The 24,791-nt window shown below is 37.1% G+C and overlaps 1 protein-coding gene across 38 annotated transcripts in view; it reads left to right on the top strand.

The window, feature by feature from the left end:
• The window catches only part of LOC146542112 (uncharacterized), a 74,145-nt gene that overhangs the window by 32,826 nt on the left and 16,528 nt on the right, over positions 1–24,791 (top strand). For 10 of the 38 annotated variants that reach the window (XR_014880443.1, XR_014880454.1, XR_014880444.1 and 7 more), the window contains one exon: positions 19,776–19,916. The exons of 27 other annotated variants lie outside the window; for them this stretch is intronic. The gene's annotated coding sequence lies outside the window, so the exon portion shown is untranslated. The remainder of the gene's footprint in view (positions 1–19,775; positions 19,917–24,791) is intronic. One more of the 38 variants, XR_014880439.1, reaches the window with a different exon arrangement.

The raw sequence follows: 24,791 nt of genomic DNA, 5'->3' as shown, positions 1-24,791 counted from the left end.
CGTTCCTTTCCCAACTAATTAGTAATTGATGATAAGCCTGGATATCTAGGACCCTATCTATTTAAAACAAACAAAAGATCTCCTACCATTTACATGTTTATTAAAGCAGATTCTATAAATCCATCTTCTAACTTAGTCTTGTTCCAGTTTCAAGTCATTCTAGTTTATCTGACTAAAAACAAACAAAAAACAACAATAACAACAACAACAACAAAAACAAAACAGGTACATTTGTCTGTCCCATTGCAACACCATTTGAGTTCAAACATTCATGCAAATCTATGAAGTAAGAACAGATGTGGCATCACAGCTTCAGATGTTATCTTTCTAGCTATGATCTCAATGATGGGAAATTGAAGGATCATGTCTTTAATTGTATTCTCACAGGTCACATGGAATGTAATGAGAAGTGCATACATTGTTCTAAATTCTTGGAGCTAAATTCTGTGTATCACAGTGAGTGTGCAGCTCAGAAGATGTGATTCAAATGTATCTGTACACACTACTCATAAGACTCTATTTTCTTTTCACAAGGGATTTCATATCACCAAGTTTTACCTCTTTACTCAGCTAGGGGCTATGCAGATTCAGATAGAAACAGAATCAATCTTGCATTTAGTATCACCAGTGTTCTCATCTTTAGATTTCAAGTCCTTCTTATTATAGTAAAAAATAAAAAATAAAAGTTCTTATAATTCTTACTGTAATGTGCCCCCCATTTGGAAGATGGACAGTTTTAGGATAACTCTTCAGATATCTGTATCACAAATTTAGATTTGGCCAAGTAATATTAATTTGTTGTGTTATCAATAGAATGTTATTCAAAACATTCAAGAAAGACTAGAACAACATTCATTTTACCTTAAAATAGAGGACTGCATTTGGAAAACTGAACAATGCCTTAGATCCCATTGTTTTTATTGATAAGATCTGCTCTGTCTGTGGCTTAGATTAGAAATGTGAAGTTAAGCAAACTTATTAAAACCTTGATTCTACTAAAAAGTTATCCTAGTAATAATAACAAGTAAACTAATAATAATAATAACAATAATAAAGAATTCTGTTAGAGAACTGCAAAGAAACTGAAGAGGTTTATAATGATCCTGATGATTCAGTTCATGGCTGACGGTTGAATCAATCTTCTAGATTGTGTCTGGACATTATGTGCCACAAGAGACATATCTTTTTGGTTGACGTATAAATCTGAGACCTTTCCTTGCCATTACAGACACCTTATCATTTTATAAGAAGTAAGGGTTGACCTTAGGATCTTTTTCAGATGATAAATGGAAGGATCATCTAGTTACCTAAATCCCTCTCGCGTCTTCCAGCACAGACCTTCTTTGTCTTTTCCCACTCTCCATAGTTCAGAACTAGCAATATCTATTGAAAAGCTAGTTCTTTTGTGCTGTAAAGAAAGCAGCAACATTTCAAGCAAATGACAACATTTCAATGTATAGCTGAACACACACAGAAACATATCCATACACATGTATAATTACTGACACTCTTCAAGCAAATTCTGTTCCTCTTTATAACTCTTTCTGTTATCACTTTGATGCTCGGTTCAAGGGAACTTGTACTGATATAAGTGCAAAAACACCTGATTGAGAAGCAAATCCTTTTTTTTTAAGATAAAAAAAAAAAAAAAAAGATAAATAAACCGTTACCCATGCTTGCTCTAAACAGAAGAATAGGTACCTTCTCCCATCAGAGCACTGAAAAGTACTAATTAGTTCATTAAGCATCCCAGCATCCCTGTGGGGTAGGTATATATTTTATTATCCCCTGGTTAGCAGGCAGGTAGAGTTGTCTAGCTCAAAGACACACTTATGGTAAATGAAGGAACTCTAACGCCTACTCTTTGTTCTAGTGGGTAAACAGGCAATAGTTCAAGGCAGCTTTAGCTGCATGTCCCATTATCTTTGTTGTTTTCTGTGTGTCATGTGGCAATGAAACAATAATGTACGAAGTTACTTGTATAGCAGAGAACAAAGGAATTGTTAAAAAAGGGTAGTTTCCTATTATAACAAAAGAAATAGTGTTAGCCCAAACTGTGTTCTCTCTGTTCTAGTTGAGGCAAAGATCCTTTTGACAGTTGCCTTTGCATACACACACCTTTTCCTGTAAGGCTTGCAAATATGGTTTTAAGGAGAGCACAGTGTGACTTTCAGAGAACAACCGAGTATTTCCAATACAGTCTGCATTGTACACATGTGTACACAGTATATGAGATGGTAGTATTAGGGATAAGGCATCTGGAATTTGAAGTTCAGATGGCTCAGAACCAGATTGAGCTCATAAAATGAACATTACCACAGCCACAAAACTAACTGAGGTAATCATGTACTATTTAGACAAGTAACGGCATTGCCCTTTGTGAAGGGCTTCAGAATGTACATGTCAAGTGTACGGTTGCATAAGGATTGGGGATATTGTACCCACAGAATCCCCTACAGACTACATCATAATTAACTATTTACATTTTGCCTCTACCCATTATCGCATTTTACAAACATTTTAATGTCAAGGAGGAAAAAGGAAAAAGCAAAAAAATAAGCATCCAGAGACACAGAGAATAAAAAGAATGCTCTGTGCCAACAAAAACAGTTTGAAAATTAAAAGCAGACAAGATCAAGTCAAGCGCCTCAGAGGATAGGGATAGGAAATAGAAGATTCTCCTGTCGTCTCTGTTCACATACTTTGATTTTGGTTAAATCACCATTCTTTATCAAATTTAGAATTTAATACAACATAGTAATTTGAAGCTACACACAGAGCAACAACAAACCTCCACTCTGCTTTATTCTTCACCATGAAGTGAATACTCACAGCAATAAAGCGGTAAAATTTGCTCATATGTTAACACATATATGACCATATGTCATATTCAAAATATGTAGGTACTTATTTGGCTGAGTGTCTGTGATATATAAAATTAGCAGTAGATAATTTGGTCTTTGTGTAACTCAGCTCCTGTTTTCTTAGGCCAGACAATGCTCAAGATGTAGCAATTGCTAGAAAAGGCTGAGGCTATAGAATGGTGATATGATTTTTTCCACTATTTAAACAGACTCAGGAATATTTACTGAACAACTGACAAGAACTAATGCCTGAAACACAATATGCCTGAGTAATTTCAGTTAAGGTCATAAGTCTCCTAAGGAAAAACAATTTTCTTAAACATGATCTGTATTGAGTTAGGACAATTCACAATGTTCCTATCTGTGTCAGACAAAAGTAAGAATAATTTTTACACAAGTAATTATTAAGGATAGCTAAATCGTCTGTCAGCCATTTTGAGTCCTGATGCATGATTGTCAGGCAAGTTCAGACTGTAACTGAACTAGCTGCAAGATAGCTAATGAAGTTCAAATGCAGTGCTCAAATGGGTCTAATGAGAGCTTGAAACTTTGGTCAGAAGGTAGGTCTCTTCCTTTTTATTCATCTTAACAAAATACTTCATCATCCATCCAAATTTGTTTTTCTAACACATAATCACATAAGCTTTCAAACTTGTTGAATTGCATTATGCTGAGGCTGGCACTGTTAAAGCAGAGACAATATACAAATATCTACATATCCATACTCTAAGGAGGAAGGTAGGAATAAAAATGTAGGATGGGATGTCAGTACATTTGTAAAAGTCTCACAAGCACACAAATACAGGGATTAAGGCAGGCCATTTTTCTGATTGTTTCCAATTTATTTTCCATTAATAATTCTCCACATCCTTTTCCAGTGCCAAAAGGAGAGTAACTGCTTAGTGAGCACTTATTAAATGCTATTTTTTTTCTTCATCAAGCAAAGAACAGCCTCATGATATGTTTACTACATATTATTCAACTTTTATTTTGAAGACAGAATAATTTATTTATTCCCAAGCTTTTCAGCAGTTCTCATCAGTGCACCATCTGTCTGCTCTGTCGGCATGAATACATTTACCTTTGCAACCAGGCTAGCAATATGCTATATAGGTTGAGATACTGAGGTACAAAGATCAGCTGAAAGATTACATCTAATTTTGAGGGTTGAGTTTGATCTGAGAGTAACGTGACTGAGCTTTTCCACTTACTTCTTTTTTATCATGGTCATAATCATTTCTTTAGCTTCTTGTTCAGCCTTCACTACTGTTCTGTTTGTCAGAGGCTGTCCCTTGAAGGAGGATAAGCTGGGAGCTGTGGTCAAGTAACAGGATCAGTTCTGAATTGAAATGGGTGTCCCTCAAGGACAGATGAGGTGAGAGGATCCTGGGTGAAGCTGGTCGGGGCCTTGGAGGCCTTCGTGTGCCCTGGTGCACTCAATAACATGCTACAGGGCATCCTTCCCATCCCTTTCTGTTTTTTAGATACCCTCTACACAATGAATTTCAATTTTTTCCTTTTCTCCACCTTTCCAATCAGTCTAATTTTCTGCCTGCCCTAGACACCTGCCTCAGATTTCCATATTCAAATCTAGACTTCACAGTTAAGAATTGTATTCTTCATACTCACAATATTCTCCAGGTTGGATTTGTGTCCCAGTATTCTGCTGTTCTCTTGTGTCAAAACCAGGATAAATCATCACCTTCCCAACTCTGCAATTCCAGGCCAATTCCTCAGGCTAACAATATTTCTTGCTCTCTTTTAGTCAATTCTTTTCTTTTTTTTCTTTTCTTTTCTTTTCTTTTCTTTTCTTTTCTTTTCTTTTCTTTTCTTTTCTTTTCTTTTCTTTTCTTTTCTTTTCTTTTCTTTTCTTTTCTTTTCTTTTCTTTTCTTTTCTTTTCTTTTCTTTTCTTTTCTTTTTTTCTGCATCTAAACTAAAACATGTTCAAGAATCTTGCATTCATATATAGTTATTATAACATCTACTCTAAGATACCTTGCTTGCTAAGGAAAGTTAATTTGCTTTTGGTAAGACTTACATGCAGTAAAAGAGAACTTAGATGCAGCTATGGAGAATAAGAACAGCATGCATACTCATGCACATAAACAGAAACATAAAGCCATCTTTCAGCAGCCATAAAACAAGGAAAATTTCAACTTGATCATAGAAGTTGGGGTCTTCACAGTGAGTATTGCTGTCAGCCTCAGAGTATTTTAACAAAGATCCCTATTGTACCTAGAATAATTTCCAAATTTAATGTTTAGAATAAATAAAGTTTAAATAATATGAATGCTATATGACATACTGCAACCCCAGTTTATTTAGACCAGTAAGTTTCCTTAATCTGGATTTGTACATAAGCAAACTACTACTTTAGGAGATCATGCTCAGGATTTTCATATTTTCATTCATTTTGTGTATCTAGTTAGGTATTCAAACAGTTAAAATATATGCCTGTTTATCAAGTGTTCTGAGCTCACCACTTCTCCAGTCTTTTCTGCAGAATTTATAGATAGCATAGTTTTATTTTTACTTTGAGTTAACTATAAATTCCCATAAAACTCAGCTTTAGGAAGTCTGAAGCTAATTCTGAAGTCAATAAATATTGGTAAAAATCTTTGGTCCGAAAAAGGAAAGGAAAGGAAAGGAAAGGAAAGGAAAGGAAAGGAAAGGAAAGGAAAGGAAAGGAAAGGAAAGGAAAGGAAAGGAAAGGAAAGGAAAGGAAAGGAAAGGAAAGGAAAGGAAAGGAAAGGAAAGGAAAGGAAAGGAAAGGAAAGGAAAGGAAAGGAAAGGAAAGGAAAGGAAAGAAAAGAAAAGAAAAGAAAAGAAAAGAAAAGAAAAGAAAAGAAAAGAAAAGAAAAGAAAAGAAAAAAAAAAAAAGAAAAGAAAAGAAAAGAAAAGAAAAGAAAGAAAAGAAAAAGAAGTTGGCTTCTTTTTAAATGTCTTTTGAAATTCACTGTTGATCTACTATCAAATTGAAATAAAAGGACACTAAATAAAAGTTATGTTTTACCATAAAATAAATTCTTGTAGTTTGAATAGATGGAAGGAAGGAGTAGAATCTTTTTCAATAAAATAAAATGTATTTATTTATTCATACTATTATTTTCCTTTCTATTTTTTTTTTTTTATTTTACCTAGTAACTAAAATTTTCCCAACTCTCATAATTTTCATCTTTCATCAAAAAATCAAGTTGCTTTGTTGTTGTTGTTGTTGTTGTTGTTGTGGACAATGTTTTAAAGAATACATTCAGAAGCATGCCAGCATTTGAAATGGTACTTTTTAATATTTTAATCTTCAGGAAAGCATGTGGCAGCAATAATTACCCGAATCTGGTGATCTCCATAGCTAACACTATCACATTATTCTATGTCAGTGACAGAAATTGTTCCCCCATGGTACCCTGTGAAATGCACAGTTGCAATATCATCAAGTTCTCATGATTTAGTAAAATATAGATGAAGATTTTTTTCACTATTTTTCTAAGGATATCAATCAGGGAAATGTAAAGGGTGAATGTGAAAATAAAAATGTTTCTTGCTCTTCAGAACAAAGAAAGCACAGACCTGGGCTGTGGGAAAGTTTGTTTCCTGAACTCACTTCAGAATATGTGAATCTTTAAAATAAGAAGAGCGTCTTATTTCAAGAAGCAAAAGATAGACAAAAAGAAGCAATATTTCAAAGATAGACATTCACATTTTTTATTTTTTTTTCCCCGTAAATTGACGCCTTGAATTTGTTTCCTGACATTATGTTGAAATGTCTTTTTCTCTTGCTTGAGTAGACAGATAGGGCATGTCTCCTCTACTACAACTCCTGTTATATGGTATTTATTTTGCATCCACTACACATGATCTGGTTTAATCTTTGTGAGCAGGACTGAATTCTATTAATCCACCTCTCTAGTCACAGAAAAGTACTGATTCACCTGAATGCTTATATTCCAAATGTACAGCAACTGACCCATTAAGCTGCTTATGGAAAGACTAAGAAAAATAGAATCAGATTTTTCTTAGAATGAATCCAAAAGTCTTAGGTGGGAAACACTGGAGGAAATGTTCAGAGCTTATTGGATTGGCTGACACCACACTGAATTTAACGCAGTGGTAAATATAAACACAATTTGTGTATGTTTCTTCAGGACAAACTCCAGTATAGCAAATATTTCAAATAAAGAAAATTTTATCTTTCTTAAACATTTGCTTTCTCATTTTGGGGATATTTTTCTTCCTAGATGATATGGAGCAGAAAGTTATTACTTGAGATAAGCTAGGAACAGAGCCAAAATGCCACAACTTGATTATGAATGAAATACCATCTGGATTCCACATTTAGACTGATCAACGAAAGTCACTAGAACATTCTTTCTCCCTGTATCCATCTATAAAGTTAGCCAATGGTAATAAAAATGTCCTTTCAATAAGCTCTTATTTGTGTTGTTTTTTTTTTTTCCTCCCCATATAATATATGTGAACCTTTGTTAGGTTCTAGGACTTATAATATCATACTTCCTCCAATTATACAGCTTTCTCTGTAGAGAGTACTGCTTGGACCAGATATTCTGTTGAAATGCTTTGCCATTTTCTGACTTCATACAAACTACTTTTTACAAAGGATTTTTATGCTAAATTGTAAATTTAACTCTCATTTTTGAAAAGTCTTTATCTTTGTTCTTTTTGTTAGACCTTCCATGTTACTATTGTGTCTTATCTCATATTTCAGAGCCTCAAATGTCTCCCTAAACTTTTCAAAGGCATCACAGTATTTTCTTGCAAGAAACCTTTTATCTTTTCCATGTATGTGCCACACATCCTCTCCTTAAGATTCCCTTTCAGTGCACACTAGAAGACATATTTGAACTTGTCCACAGCTATTTCTAATTTGCCTGATCTTCATCAGTCAGTTTAAAGGAGCATAAAATGTCATCTGCCTCATCCATCACCATGTGTGTATTAATGTTTTTATCTGATTCACTACCTTTTGCTCATCTAGGCTTGATGCAATTCTGAATCTTTCAAATCTCCTAATTTATTTCAGTCACTCTTCAGGCTTCTTGAAGTTAAATTTCTCAGGTGGACTAGTCTGAAATGATGCTATGCTCTAGCAGTTCTATAAGCAATTATCATCTTAACAGACTGTAAGCCCTGTTTTGTATACTCTGTTTTGGTCGCCAGTCAGGCAAAGAAGTCTGTTTACTCCCAAAACTCTTTCTTTACAAGTGCAGGAAAATAAGAAAAGCAAGCAAACAAAAACAAACAAACAAAAATATTTTCACTGAGATATATTGGCAGAGCCACCATACCACGTTGACATGAATGTTGATGCTTCAGCAATGTCACTTTGCTTTGTGCAGACCACATCTGTACCTGTGCCTGTGATGAATGGTGGCTGATCCGTTATGTTACAGATAACCTACATGGTATATCTAGTTTAAACAGAAAACAAATGACCTTTCTCTCAAAATTTAGTTCACATTGGTATCAGCTTTGCATGAAGAACAGGAAAAAACAACAAACAAACAAACAAAAAAAACAAAAAACTGAACTTTTTCTTTCTTTTTTTTTTTTTTCAACTCTGATTTAGATTACTGAGAAATTCTTGTATATTGGTTAAATTTGATTTTCAGAGACTGAGGCATAGGTGACATGCTATAACTATTACTGAGGCTATTTTTATTGTCACCAGAAATGGACACAGACAATTGCAGAGAGCCAGTCAAGTTGAACTTTATAGAGAAGAAGCCTCAGCATCTAGCTCTGAGTAAGAATGGATAGGATTCATTTGATTAAATATGTATTTCTGAAGTGTGTGTGTCTTTATCCAAAGGTGTCCCCATAAGTATTATTTCTATATTCAGTTTGGAGCTAACCAAAATACTTGATATGAATTTTGGAGAGTTCTTCATTCCATCTTTAAGTGAAAGCCTGTATTTAGTCACCTGACCTGTTCTGTAATCTGTACCAGCTGTATTGACTAAATTCCTTTTATTTGTTCATATATGAATAACTGATGTTAAGTGAGATGGATTCTCTCCTTCCAGAACTCAGCAATTGAAAAAAATATACATATTTTTTAAAACATTGCCATGGAGTCTTGATGCATGACAGATGGGAAACCAAGGTAGGGTAGTTCTGAGAAATTTTCTGTTTTAATCAGCAATTAATTAATGTTAAATTATACTTGAAGAAAAGAAATGTAAGGAAATTGAAGGTTTCCATGTTTACAGTAGTGCTGAAGACAGCTCAAATTTATTTTTCTCTTTCTTGTCTACTCAAACAAATTCTTTCCATTCCAAAAACACATTTTCAGTAGGATAGAGATTTCTCCCTCCTTCCCATCTTTCACATTTACAGAGAATTATAAAAGTGAGCTCTACTGCAATAATTAAAAAATAATAAATAAAAAAAAGTAGAAGTTTACAATATTATTTAAAAAAATTGATTACCATATCATTTACCACATCCACTAACAATGTACATTAAAGTGAGCTCCTTAGGGAAGTTTGACAACGGTGAGAAATAAGCAGGAGTTCTATTTAAATTTGTTGGAGAGAATATATATCTTTTCTTCCAAGTTTGTAACAAGAAGGGGGGGTTCTGGTGGATGAAAATCTGGGCATGAGAAAGCAGTGTTCTCCTACAGCCTGGAGGGCCAACAGTAGGAAGGAAGGCTGCATCAGAAGAGGGGCGGCCGTAAGGGAGAGAGAGATGACTGTTCTCCTCTACTCTGCCCTTGTGAGGCCTGGAGTACTGTGTTCACTCAATACAATAAAGATGTGAAGTTGTTAGAATAGGTCCAGAGAAGGGACAAGAAGATGATCAAAGGGCTGGAGTGCTCATCCCATGAAGCCAAGCTCCTAAGAGGCAGCATGGCTTTTTCAGTCAAGAGAAGAGAAGGTTCCGGGAGGACATAATTGTTGTATCCCAGTACTAAAAAAGGAGCTTACAAGCAGAGAGGAGACTGATTTTACACAGTCTGATAGTAGTAGGACAAGGTGGAATGGCTTTAAACTAAAAGAGAGGAAATTAAGGTTCGATGTTAGGTGAAAATTCTTTACTCAGAGGGTGGTGAGATGCTGGAAAAGGTTGCCCAAAGAAATTGTGGATGTTGAATTTCTGAAAGTGCTCAAGGCCAGTTAGATGGGGACCCTGGGCGCCAGACTGTAGGGTGGTAAACATCCCATGGCAGGGGAACTAGAACTAGATGATCTTTATTGTCCCTTCCTATCCAAGCCATTCTATGAATGTGATTCTATGAATAATATGCTTCTCTTTCTGCAATTTTTATACTGCTACACTGGTGCATCAACTGAAGCTGACCTGAGGGTTTCCATGATATAAACACAGCCCCCTGTGTGAAACAGTGAGTTTTATTTATAGTGACAGGATACTCTTTGTGGTTGTTTCTATTTCTGTGTTACAAGCATAGATTTATTTAGAAGTAGAAATACAGCAGTGACTACTCTTTGCTGCAGACAGCAGATGAGCTCTGCACTTTATTTAACTGACTTTATGTCAGCTTCAATTTCTTGACTGCTTGGAGCACAGGTTCTGTTGGTCTTTCCAAGGTATCCTTTGATCTTGTTCTGTGTTTGCTTTCCTGCCTTATCCCTTGGGCCTATGCAAGATGCAAGTCATTTCTCCACCTTTTTCCCTTATGACTTGAAAGAAAACTAGTTCACTTTCACACATATTATTTTACATACGCGTGATCACAGAGGAAGGGGAAATAAGCTTTTCCCTTATATGTGCATTGCTACATATGCTGCTGGTTGGTGTAGCCTAGGCAGCCACATCAATTGTAAAAAAAAGATTCAATTTTATAATTTTAAAAGAATAGAGATCAAAATTTCACTTTTTCTTCAGAAGGAAGATCCAATTTTCTGTTATATTGCTTAATTCGTGAACATTGAGTGAAAATGAATAAATTTACAGGGGCTGATTTTGCATCAGGTTTTCTATATTTAGCAATAAAGAATGGATTTCCCAGTTGCAAGCAAACACTAGATCAAACTTAGATTTATGCCCTCATACTTGGAAGCCTGTGAAAAAAGAATTGGCCCAGTTTTGTGCCACCTGGTCAGCAACTGAAATATTCCCTTTCTTTCTCCTGAGAGAGGTAACCCTGTAAACGAACAGTAGCAATAATCATGGAAATTTCTTGTTCAAAAAACATTCTCTGGTTTCTTCTTCCACCTTCTTCAGTGCCCTGTGTATCTTATCACAGTAAAGTAAAATGATTTAAGTAGAATTCAGTTTCCTCTAACTGAAGTATCAAAAAATGGCATAAGAAAATGTTTTTATTCAGTTTGGGGACTTCATTAACGAGAAACATTAAAAAAAAAAAAAAAAAAAAAAAACTATATATCTCAGCTCCCAGAAAAGAAATAAAACTATTTACTTTCTGTAAAAAGGAACCCAAGAACACAAAACCACCAATATTGTTAATCTCACAAGAAGTTAAGACACTTTGAGAGATAATTTCCAGCAAAATTGAATTTCAAAATAATCCAACATTCTAAGTAACTATTTTCTGAGTCTGGGATGAACTGCACCACTGAAATACTATGACTGGGCGCCACAGGTGTTTTAGAAGGAACAAGCAAGGCAGAAGGCATGGAGGAGATGTACTTTTGGTTAAGAAATGAATAGACTGTGAAGAGCTGCCTTTGAAAAACAGCCTGATGGGGCGAAGAAATTGTGGGTTAAAATTAGGGACCAAACCAATAAAGGACATCTTGTGGTTGGGGTCTACCACAGACCACTTGATCAAGGAGAGCCTGCTGAGGAGGCCTTATTACTTCAGCTGCAGGGAAGTATCACGTTTGTGGGCTCTCACTGTGATAGAGAGATTTCAACCACCTGGATATCTGCTGGAAAAACAACATGGTGTGTTGCAAGTAATCCAGGACACTCTTGGAGTACATTGAGGATAGCTTCCTGGTCCAACTATTGGCCAGACTGACCAGAGGGGAAGTACTGCTGTACCTGGTGCTTTCCAGTGTGGAGATTGTTAAAGAGAGTAACATAAGAGGCAGTCTATGCTGCCATTATTACTCCCTTGCTGAGTTCGTGATCTTGAGGGTTACAGTCTTGGCAAAGAGAAGTTCAGGAGGGTGAACTTCCAACTTTTTAAGGAATTATTGGATGGGATTTCTTGGGAAATTGTTCTGAAGAACAGAATTTCTGAAGGCAAAAAAGCTCTCCATCCCTCAGCATAAGAAATGATGCAGAGGAGATATGAAATTGACATGGCTGAGCAAGGATTTTATGAGAGGAAAAAAAGAAGATAGGGACAGTGGAAGCAAGAACACATGGCTTGGGAAGAATATAGGAAATGTCATCCAGACATGCAGAGATGGGATTTGGAAAGCCAAAGTTCAGATGGAACTGAACTTGGTGAGAGATGTGAAAAATAATAAGGGTTTCTACATTGACACTGGTCAGAAGAGACAGGCTAGGGAGATTGTAACACCCTGTAATAAGTATGAAGAGAGAGAACTGGTTTCAATGGATATTTAGAAAGCTGATGTCTTCAGCAAGTTCTTTGCCTCAGTCTTCACTGGTAGTTAGACTTTCCACGCCTCTCACATCCCTGAACCACTAAATGAGCACTGGGGAAGCAAAATCCCTCCTGCTGTACAGCCGTCTGAGTACTGGCAACTGAGACCACTTCGTGAAGCTGAATGCATACAAGTCTATGGGGTCAGATAATATGCATCCTAGGGTCCTGAAGGAACTGACTGATCTGATCACCAAGCCATCTTCCATCATTTTTGACAAGTCATGATTGTAATGCGAATTACCCAGTGAGTGAAAAAAAGGAAACATCACTCCCACTGCAATGCAAAGTTTCATCTGTCACCAGTGGATACCCAGAAAACCACAAGCAGCAGCTGCTCCCCAGAAACAACTCCCCACAGCTTTATGGACTTATGCACAGTATCATATGGTATGGAATAACACTTGGCCTAATTCAGGTCAATAATAATACAGGTTGTTGTCTGCAAAGCTGAAGTATGGAGTCTGTTGGTACTGGGAATGAGTTGGGTTATGGAAATCTGGGATTTCTCAGGCACAGTAGAAATGTAGGAAATAATTACCAAGTAATATTTCAGCAAATTGGGAAAATCAATCAGATAGAGGGATGTAGAATAATGGAAATTTTATTTATATACCACAAAATAAAAATAAAAATAAAAAAGAAGTCCTAAGAGTTACAGGTTGAAAACACAAAAGCCATTATCATTTCTGTTTGAAGCCAATGGTTGAAATTATCATTGCTTAAATTTGGCAACCTTTCATTTCATCTAGAAATGAAATGCTTGTAATAGCATATATTAGCTTTTCTTTCTCATGCTTTAATTGATTTTTAAGGTACATGTCAAAGTAGAATACAATTGTCAGTTCATGTGCTAATGCAACTATACAAAGAAGCCAAACAGAACTCATATTTAATCAAAATTTAATCAACTCTAATAAAAGTGAGTCGGAGAACGAAAAATAAAGTAGAATTTCACATCTGTCTTCCAAAGATGTTCTGTGTCTCCAGGAAGTCAATGTATAGTCTGAATGCTTTTCTATACTTAATTATTTAACTGGAGTTTCTTTTTGAAAGGTCAAATCTAGGAAACTGTTTCTCTCTTTCTTATGTCAAGCTCATCCAAAGCCCAAAGTATGAGCTTCAAAATGATAAACTAACAGTGTTATAGGATAGTGTCACGGAGTTAACTAGATCAATGCCCGTGACAGGGGGCAGTAGGCCCCTGGGCCCCCCCATCCCCACAAAATGGGAAGGGAAAAGGAAAAGGGATAGGGAGATGGGAGATGGGCTCAAGGAAGGAAGTAAAAAATAAATAAATAAATAAATAAATAAATAAATAAATCAGTGGCAACGATTGGAGGAGAACTTATTTTACTAATTATGATATAGGAATGCAAGATAATACAATATAATACAATCTGATTGAAATTGAGACTAGTAAACCAAATAAGATAGGAGAGAGAAAGTTCCTGAGACTGAGTCAAACCTGAAAAGCTTGGAACGGATAGGAAAGCACCTTCTAGCACCTACTGCAAGGCAGTAAGAAAGCGCCCCACCCAAAAGGAACAAATCCCATGACTTTCGTGATGTATAGGGATAGGTACCTGGAATTGGACCCTTAACTCTTTAACTCCCTACATGAACACTACATGATGTTACGATGCAGAATACTGAAAACCAAAAAACATAAACCCATGACAGATAGTCTGAGGATCTATACGTAATAATCAATAATGGGCCTGGAGCTTGTGTGGGTTACCTCTAGTGGCTCTAAATTACCTTTATTGTTTCAGTCAATAGGTTGCCTCCATGTCAGTTTTTGACGCAGGCTGAAAAGCACAGCTGGGAACTAGTGTAAATCATAGAATCATATCATGGCTTGGGTTGAAAAAGGCCACAATGATCATCTAGTTTCAAACCCCTGCCATCGGCAGGGTCACCAACCACCAGACCAGGCTGCCCAGAGCCACAGCCAGCCTGGCCTTGAATGCCTCCAGGGAAGGAGCATCCAAAACCTCCTTGGGCAACCTGTTCCAGTGTGTCACCACCCTCTGTATGAAAAGCTTCCTCCTAATATCTAACCTAAACCTCCCCTGTCTTAGTTTAAAACCATTTCCCTTGTCCTATCACTATCCACCCTCATAAACAGCCATTCCCCCTCCTGTTTATATGCTTGCTTCAAGTACTGGAAGACCACAATGAGGTCTCCTCAGAGCCTTCTCTTCTCTAAGCTAAACAAGCCTAGTTTCCTCAACCTTTCCTCATAGGAGAGGTGCTCCAGCCCTCTTAGTGGTCCTCCTGTGGATCTGCTCCAAGAGCTCCATGTACTGGGGGCCCCAGGCCTGGACGCAGTACTCCAGATGGGGTCTCACAAGAGCCGAGTAGAGGGGGACAATGACCTCCCTCTCCCTGCTGGCCACACCTTTTTTAATGCAGCCCAGAACATAGTTGGCCTTCTGGGCTACAAGCACACACTGCTGGGTCATGTCCAGCTTCTCATCCACCAGGATCCGCAGGTCCTTCTCCACAGGGCTGCTCTCAAAGAGATCTTCCCCCAGTTTGTATAAATACGACCCTGCACTTGGCCTTATTGATCCTCATTAAGTTTTCATGGGCCCACTTTTCCAGCCTGTCCAGGTCCCTCTGGTTGGCTTTCCGTTCTTCCATTGTATCGACTGCACCACTCAGCTTCGTGTCATCTGCAAACTTGCTGAGGGTGCACTTGATGCCATTGTCTATGTCATTGATGAAGATGTTGAAGAGCACCAGTCCCAAGACCAACCTGTGAGGCCTGCACCATGACACAGAACCATTAATCACAGCCCTTTGTCTGTGTCCAGCCAGCCACTTTCTAATCCATTGAACAGTCCATCCTTTAAATGCACACATCTCCAATTTAGAGAGGATGTGGTGAGGGACCATGTCAAAGGCTTTGCGGAAGAAAATCCTTATAACTTTAGCCTGCTTTGGCTATAGTCTTCTGCAGGCTTCCTACAGTCATACTAGAGGTTGCCCAGTTAATGAAGTAAATATGACTGCTGTTGCCTTTTCTGCACTTCCAGGTTGAATGCCTCCTCTGATGCTTTACTATCTCCCAGATGCATGTTTCACTGGAATGTGTACACTCCTACCTTCTAAGACTTCCTCATTTCCAAAGATTATAAAATCTATTTCTTTATGAAATTCCATTAAATTCTCACATCTAGTTCGTATATCATCATGCCAGAAGACATGGACAGCCTGATCTAGTACCCCATGTAGTGGTTGGCAACCCTGTCTACAGTGCTGGGACTAGATGTTCTTTGAGATTTCTTCCAATTCAGTCCATTCTATGATTCTGTGATTCTCTAGAGTAAATGTAAATTCTATTTATCTGCACTCGATATAACCAAGATTTTACAAAACCATTTGTCACAACTTCAGTTGCTCCGTTAACCTGCAGATAGTATAATAAGAAGAGTTCATTTTTTGCTCAGCGCCCCCCCTCCAGTTCCCAGGAGCTCTCTGCAGAGCAAATACACTGCCTTTGTCTCAGGTATCTTCAGTTCTTGTCTAAGGACTTAGACAAAACATTTTTGATCCTTATAAGTAAAACAGGTTCTTCCAAAAACCTGAACACAGTTTATTCCTGGTTTTCCTCTCATACTCTGTACACTCTGCTATGATTCTTTTCACAAAGTTTCATAATGTTTTTCAGAATCCTATACAGTTTTTTTTTCCCTTTTTTTTATGTTCATATGTTTCAGTTTATGTCATTTTCTTGTTTTCTCTTGAAAACTTGAATGTTTGACTTGTTCTTTTTTTTTTTTTTTTTTTAACTTGATATATTTTACTGGCTTTTTTTTTTCAAGTTTAGGCCAGAATGCTGTAGGACTCTTGTCTCACTTTCCAGCCTTTGATTTCTATTGTAATCTCATCTCCCATCGGAGATTCATTGAACTCTGTGAAATGATTCCAACCACTCATGCATTTTTTTGCCTCGACACTGTTACAAGTGTTCCAAAAGTTCTCCCCAAAGTTTTAAAATTCTTCTACGAAGACAATCTCTTTTAAAATATGCATTCTTTCCCAGATTAAAAAAAAAAACTTCACATTTATTTAATTCTTTCTGAGAGGTACCTTACACATCTTCATTCACATTCAGAACATTCAGTTAAATTTCTAATAGTGCTGGAATTTGCTACTGTTTTTCTTTGTCCTCTACTCACCTTCTTTTATTCTACTTTCCAGTTTCAGATACAGTCATCTACTTGTAACCCTATCCTATGCAAATAGTAGATTAATACTTGGTGATTAGTTGAGAGTAATAGTGACACCTAGAAAATTTGAATAAAATAATGTGAATTATGCAGAATAATAACAAGTATGCTAATGTATCAGCCTATTCATCCTGAGAGGAAATTTGTGGAAGATAGGAGCTTGTATACATAACTTTGTCTGACAGCAAATTCTGTGCAATTAATTAGAATATTTAATGAATTAAAAGTTTTAGTTTGGGTCTCTGAAGGGCCAAATACCTTTTCATATTTTATTAGCCTTATGGGATCTTAAAACAAGAATGAATAAAAAGAATCAGGTAGTCATGTATTCTACTATAGCAAGTTACCAAATATTCATATAGTTTGAAAGACACAGGAAGTTATAATTCTATTTTACTTGCTGCCATGTTGTCTGTGTTGAAATATCATTTTCAAGAATGTTGTAAGATTATTGGAGAGAGTCCAAGTGACAGCGAGAAGAATGATCAGAAGTCTAGAACAAAGGGCATATGAGGAAGACGGAAAAGTTTCAGAGTCATTTGGCTTGAAATTGAAGGTGACTGAGAGGAACATGATGACAGTAACCAAGTACATGAAAAAGCAAAGGGGAAAGAAAATCTTTGTTCTCTGTATCATTGACTACAAATAATAGGCTTAAGTAAGATTACTTTTTCTAATGGAAGAGACACTGAAACATTGCTCAGTAATGTTGTGGAGCTTCCACCACTGGATACTTTTAAGAACAAACAGATAAGTATCTGGTAAGAAAAGTATATTTGATTTTATCCTGAGAGGCACACAGATTTGCTTTTAAATACTTTTGTGCCTTTTAAAAAGTTTCAGAAGTATAGACATATGAGTAGCCAGTTTAAATCAACTGACAGTGTAATGCTCCATAGGCTATATCTACTTTGCAGAAGATTTACACCCCAGAGCATGTTCACTGGTTTTCACTACAAGTATACATCAGTGATATATATCTACACTGAGCAAAGTTATCCCTCTTATACCCAAGGGACATGTCCTCACTATTTCTAAGTCTTCTCTGGACTTCATTGATACACCAATAGCTCCAATCTATAATTTGCATTTTTATGTTTATGTCTTATTTCATGTTTAGAGTATCTGAAATACAGTTGCAGACCATTAAAGTGGTGTATTTATAGCATGAAACTGAGATTATATGTTATGCTCCCCAAACTTTAGCAAGAAAACACATGTCACTGTCTGAAGATGCAAAGGTGAACTGTGTTGTTCAGGCAGAACAAACAGGAACAGTCTTGACTGCACTGCCTGGAGGCACCGGGCTCATCGCACTCTTCCTCTCAGATCACTGCTTGGTTTAATCTCTGAGAAAGCTAGAGACTTTCTGTTTTAATCCAGAAAGTAACTCCTCAGTCATGTTGTGTAGCTGATATGAGGATCTACTCCCATTATTCTACTTGGGACTGTTTCATTTACCATTTTGAGCATGGCTTTCATTGACTTCTCTGGACTGCTTATAATTATGCAAAGATATCTAGTGATCTACAAATCATCCATGTTCCACAAGATCATAATGACTCTTTCATTAATGTGGTAGAAAAAAATATGAACCAAACTAGGTACTACAACACAGATCCACTGAAATAGGTAGCTGGCAGTTTTTGACATCACTACTTGGGATGGCTTTCATCTCTGGATAATTTATCCTGGTTATTAGTGAAATGAGTCTGCAGTATAAGATCCATAGGAAGCAGAAAGTTTAATGCAAATCTCCTTTCTCCCCTGTTCTAGCCCAAATATTGCCCTTAGGCTTTTTGTTGTCATTGTGATTTTTGATCGATTTCAAGGTTGTCATGCTGAAAGTCTGTGTATCTTACAGCATCATTACTATGAGTCCCTGTATTGCCTTTCACACTGGCTTTTCTGAAAACATGGTGACAGATGCAACCCAAATGATGAGAAAGACTGTCTTCTGGTTTCATGTAGTCTCAATGAATGTGAATGGGTGCCTGATTTTTCTGCTTCTAGGTTGGTTGAAACCATTCCCTTTTCTCAAATAACTCAGTCACTCAACTGTAGTTAAAGCAGGCACTTCCGTGAGTTTCCACTGGACTCATTCTGTGGTGACGACTTCTTTGTTACAAAGCACACCATCACATGAAGGCTTGCTGACCACATTCCTCTTATCTCCCTACATTTGCAGCAAACTTTTTTTTACCGCTGACCTTGTCATTACCCTATGCCAACTTCAGCAGTTCTTTTTCGGAATGTGAGAGCATTTCTTTGTAATGTTCATAATAAACAGAGAGTCCCCTGTTAGCAGTTCCAATGCACCATACAGCTTGGGATTTTTCAATATATATTTAAAACAACAACTCAAGACAAGCAAGCACCTTTCCGAGAAATTGTCAACGTATGCTTCAAGATCTCTTGCATTTTGCATTGTGTCAGTCTGTGTCAGAGGCTTCAGGAAAGGTAATATAGAAGATGAATGGAAGTCTATCATCGCAGTGCCAAGATGAAAAAGTGACAGCTCATAATGAAAAGAAAAATAGTTTCCATTTTGGGCCTCTGTAAGTAAGAAAGTGACAGAGCCATGGGAGCTGTGAGGCTGAAAAATGGTTCCTTTGACAGACATGCCCGTAAGTGAAAGTGCACGGGATATAACACTGGCCATAATATAGGGAATAATGATTATTTTAGGGATCACATGATTTGGAATAAATCCTTGACTACTCCATAGAATACGGAGCCAAAAGAAAACTAGGAAAAACTATAGTTTTGCTTATGGAATAAATGACTTAAGAATGTTTTTAGTCTCCCTATATAAGAGATTGAAGCATATAAAATGACTCTGGATATACACAGAATAACCAAAATGAGAATCAAAAGCCTCCTGTAAACCTGCAATGGGATACATTGCTCAGAGTTTTTGTTTGTTTGTTTGGTTTGGTTTGTTTTCTGTTTGTGTTTGTGTTGTTGTTTGCTTTTTGTTGATTTTTTGTTTGTTTGTTTGTTTGTTTTTCAAAGGGAAAAAAATACTGTTAAGTATGAAGATTCTGGTCATGAAATCTTTCATAAAGCTTCTTTTTATTAAAGACACATATGACATTTACTTTCAGGTGATGTGAGATAAGAGATCATTCCTATTCTCAAAATTGCCAACTAGGGGCAAGTCATATACATCTAACTCAAGAATCCACAAGATTCTTATTTTCAGCTTAAAGGAGTGTTTGAAGTCTGCCTAAGGTAACTTGACACTGGTAAGTCCATGAATGACAACATAAGACTGTGCAATTTTAGATGTATCTGTTTCAGAGCTGTTGTTGGTTAAATCAATGTAAATTCCCCTTCTAGACAAGGCCTTGGGGCAATATTTACCCCTGTACAGAGGACCACCAATGCAGAGTTTTAAAAGAAATTACATGATGCATGAATTTCACCCTAAAGCATATTTAAAATAGTTTTCCCTGCATGGCTTCTTCCTTTGCTGCATTCCTCAGGAAGAAAGGTTAATAAGGATAATGCTTTCTCCTTCTATATGAGTGTCTATTTCAGAGTCTCAGTGAATTCTGAAATTTTATACAAAGCATTCATAGACTTTTATGAGATGTTGCATTCATTTATTTTTATGAACTACTTCAGAAAAACAAAATTCTAAGAAGGAAACTGAAAATAATAACAACAATAATAATAGTAAAAGGGTAAATAAAAACTATTCCCTGGATTTGGGTTTTGTTGTTGTTTGGTTGTTTCTGACAAGGAAAAAGAGAAACTGAGGATACCACTGGATCTCTTCTTGAAATACATTGAGATCTTTGAGAAACATGTTGTCTTCATGACAAAATTAGGGAATACATTACCCATCTTGCTTCAGTTAAAAGTAATGAGAAAACTACTGATTTCAATGGGAATAAAATTAAGGCAAATGTAATTTGCTGAAAGTCATGCCAGACACAGTTCACTTTGTGAGTAGAAGCAACCTCTCTGCCATCACCACCATTGCGTCTTAGCTTTAAGAGATTATTTAACACTGGGAAATATGGAAGGAATATGCTTAGCACAGTCTAGCATTCAAAGAATTTAAACTTTAAGCAAGAAAAGGAATGTTAAGTTACTCAAAGAGACTATAACTAGGACAAATGGGATGAATTTAAGGAAAGAAAAGGCTGACAGCTAGGGAAAAAAAGCCTTTCCTAGCAGCGGGGACTATTAGACTGCAGAGTAGTCTCCCAAGGGAAGTGGTGAAAGCCTAGTTTCTTGAGTCATTTAATACTGGACTAGACAAAGCACTCTGGAATATACTCCAGGGAGCAATCCTGCCTTGGCAAAGGGATGCACAAAATAACCTAATAGATTTCTCCCATCTTTCCTTCCTACGATTCCCCTATTTCATAAACCTCTGTGATTGAATGGAGAGCAGAAAACTTTAACCCCTTTTTCAGAAACAGAAAGCATGTTTGGCAAATATTGTGGAAGGAAAATCCTCTAGCAAAGAACTGGCCAAGCTGCATTTTCAATAGTGAATTTTCAGCTTTTCTGTAGTAAAGGACAGCCCAAAAGTATCTACTGGATGGTTGCCATCTTCAATTTAAGTTGATGTTTTGTTTCTTAATTTCACTAAAAGCCTCAATGGTTTAGATCCTACTTGGTCTTCGAGGTTTGTTTGTTTTTTTGTTTCCCCCCCCCCCCCCCAAAGGTTATAACTAAATTTCTGATAACTGAATGACTGTCTTTTTAAAACAGAATTTACTGGTTACTCTTAGCAGGTTAGACTGTGATTACACTGTATCCCTGCCCAGACTCAAATTGAGAAGGAACTACCAGCCCTCCCCTTGCACGACTCAGACCTTGAATCGATGTTAAGAGGTATTAGGAGTTAGGAGACATTATTCTCCACTATTCCCTTTCTCCCTCAAGCAGGTGGGGAAGCAATGGCCTTGGCTTCTGCCTCACAAGACATCAGCCAATGGAGCAGAGCAGGTGCAGGTGACAATGTAATCCATTGCTGCTAAAAGCATATTTTTGCTGCACGTCTCAAAGCAAGGAGACCTTGCAGAGATGTGGGAACAAAAGTCAGGCTCTGAAGAGTATTTCAGAGGAAATCAGGCTTCTCAGGGCTGCTCAGGGAGCTTGAAGAAACACCCTCCTAGTTCTGTGTAAGAGTTACAGGGGCATTTAACTGTATGCAGGTGTTTTCCATGACATCCTGCTGCTGTTGCTGCAGCTCTGGGTCTAGTGATACAGCTTGGTATGAAGACCAGGGCAGCTGCATAAGCCTGGAGGAGGCAGCTGATGTGGAAAGCACTCTTCTAGGAGAAACATCAAGGAGCAGCACATAAAGCTGTGATGAAAGCAAATGTGTATATTTTATCAGAATGTATTGATCATTTTTGTTTGCTTTTATCCTCCAAAGCTTCTGGTTTGAGGATTACCCGGGTAAGAAACAAGCACTGACTTTACATGTAAATGCTGACTGTACACATATGTTTAGATAGCATGAACATAAAGTGGCCACTGTGGATCAGATCAAGGATCTACCTAGATCTGTCAGGTGCTACACAATGCCAGAATATGGTGATATTTGATAACTAGCAACTTAGCAATGCTAAGGGAAAAATAAATACAGCACACTTTCTCTAAGCACTTCTCTAACCTCTTGCAATTTCCTCTGCAGCTTTCATTTAATAACACTTGCTAGATTTTTCTTCCAGAAACTATCTGGATTATTTTTTTTCCAATAATATTCTGAAACATTTTAAAGTTATAGCATCCATAATGCTCTTTATAAAGGAATTCTAAAGATTGGAGGCATATTATACAAATAACCACCTCATATTGGATTGCTCTGAAGGTGATAGTGGGCAGCTTCCTCTGATACTTCTATCTGATGTCTTCAATGGCAAAACACGTGATGATAGAAACAGCAGTATATCAGCTGTAACTGCCTCAGTTTAAATAATTTCTTGTTCCTGAGTAGAAAAGTTCTTAAGCAATGGTCATTTTGGGGAGGAGATTCTGTAGTGTCCCATAACTAACTTTAGAAGAAGCCCTATTAGAATAATAGAAGATATATATGGAAATAGAAGATCTATATCTATCATTATTGAAAGGCCAGATGAGAGTGTCAAAGTTGAGGAGGTACACATGGCCTCGATGTGTGGTTTCTTTAGGAAGACTGTGGAAGGTGAGGCTGAGCTAACTTGCGAGGTGAGGCTAGCTCTTGATCTGGGCTTTAAAAGAGAACAAGTTTGGGATGATTTCTTTTGACTGTAGAAAAACAAAGACAGAAGGATAATTCTCATTGCATTGTTTACCTATGTGGAAATCGGTGATTTTGGAGGATACTCAAACTTCTTGAACCACAATACTCCTCAGTGAAAAAGAACCTTAGAGGTCCTCAGCAACCTACGAAATTCTTTATGCCAAAAATACATTGAGTGAAATGGAAATGTTTTTACGAGAAGTATATTAAGACTGAAATAATTTTCAGTGTTATCAACAGAGAAGAGTTGCTCCAGTATTCTCAATTATTGTTTGGAAAAGTAAATGCTAAAAGTTTAACATGTCAAATTTCAGCCTGTTTGAGAAACATGCACTGTAACCAGCTTTCCGTTGTGCCATGCTGTTCTGACAAAGCACAACAAATCTGCCGCATTCTGTTTGCAAGAATGAATCAAAAGTTGCCCAGAATTAGAACTGGTAATTTACCAGTAACCTGAGCTGGATTTGGAGTTGCACAGTGCACACATCTGTTACAGAGATCTAGATCTCCTTTTTCGCCTCCAAGACATTTTGCAAATATTAAAACATACTGAGTATTGCTCTGGAAAAAAACATGGGGCAATTTCACTTCTGCTGGTGTGATGCGACAGCTCTGTACAGTACCTGAGTTGTTTAATTGTGAACCGTCACCACGTCTGAAAGAAAACTAATATTGAACCTGTTTCCCAAAGTGACTCAAAGTGGTGAAAGAACATAATAAGATCACAAAGAAAAAATGCTTTTAAAGAAGATTAGAATGTATCAGAAAGCCATACCTTGACACTGTAGAGTTGTCTGGAATAATTTCTTTTTTGGTCCTGACACAGAGACATGGCCATAGACATCATAATTTGTTATATCCAAAACTGCCAGAATCTTTCAGTTCTAACACCTCTGTGAACTGTCTCCTCAAATTTGCAGTGATTCTCTGTAACCACTCTAAAAACTCGGCCAGCTCCTGCTGTCTTGGCAACCTAAAGCCATTTTTCAGTTAACAGGAGGCTTACCAAGCCAGACTCTGAATTTGCCATGTGGCTGTTGCTGACCTAGAAGCAACACGTTGGACATCTCCAGCCTCCATGTTCTGGAAGGAAATCACAGCTTCTAAATGTTGCAGTAGAAAATAGATGCCATGCCACTTGTGGCAGCTGCAGTTCTTATGGACAATTGGTTAGAATGGATAAAACAGATTTCCCAAACCAACTGTATTCAGTGCAACATATTTTTCATATGTTTAATGGAACAGAAATTCTTATTTTAAGAGGCATTTACGAGTACTGCTAACTCTCTGCCTAGGGAGTGGAGACCTAGTAGGAGGGAGAGATAGCAGGTGTAAGAATAAAATTAGTTTTATCATAAAATTGGAAAGGAACTGAGATTTGCTCTCCCCACACTTTCCTTTAATCACAGATGAAGCACAGTCATTAGGCACAAAAGATCTTCCCATGCACAGCTACCTTAATATTTAACCCTTTGCTGGGGAGTTCAGTCAGGAACACTGTATTTCTGTGGCTTGCACCAAAAAAAAAAAAAAAAAAAAAAAAAAAAAAAAAAAAAAAAAAACCACTCAAGACTGTTGGCATTGCATGTTTTGATTTAAGCCAATATCATTAAGAATAACAATTGCTCGTATCAGAAAGTCAGAGTACTTAGCACTGTTGCAGAGGAGACTCATGGTCCCTCAGCAGGGAAGATTAGGCAGTGTCTCCTCTGTCCTCTCACAGTCTGCTTCCCAGTTTAGCTTAAGGAAGGATTTATGTTGTTGTATGTGTTGATATCACCTTTCATTCCATATGGTCTCCACACACACTTTTCCCCTCTATTTGATGGAAAGAATAGGTGCCAGAGACTCTGACTGTGATGGAAGATAATAA

This window comes from Meleagris gallopavo, chromosome Z (genome assembly GCF_905368555.1).
Source record: "Meleagris gallopavo chromosome Z, MGAL_WU_HG_1.1, whole genome shotgun sequence".
In the NCBI taxonomy this organism is placed as follows: domain Eukaryota; kingdom Metazoa; phylum Chordata; class Aves; order Galliformes; family Phasianidae; genus Meleagris; species Meleagris gallopavo.
Note: the sequence above shows the minus strand (reverse complement) of the source record. Positions and strands in the feature narration are given on the sequence as shown.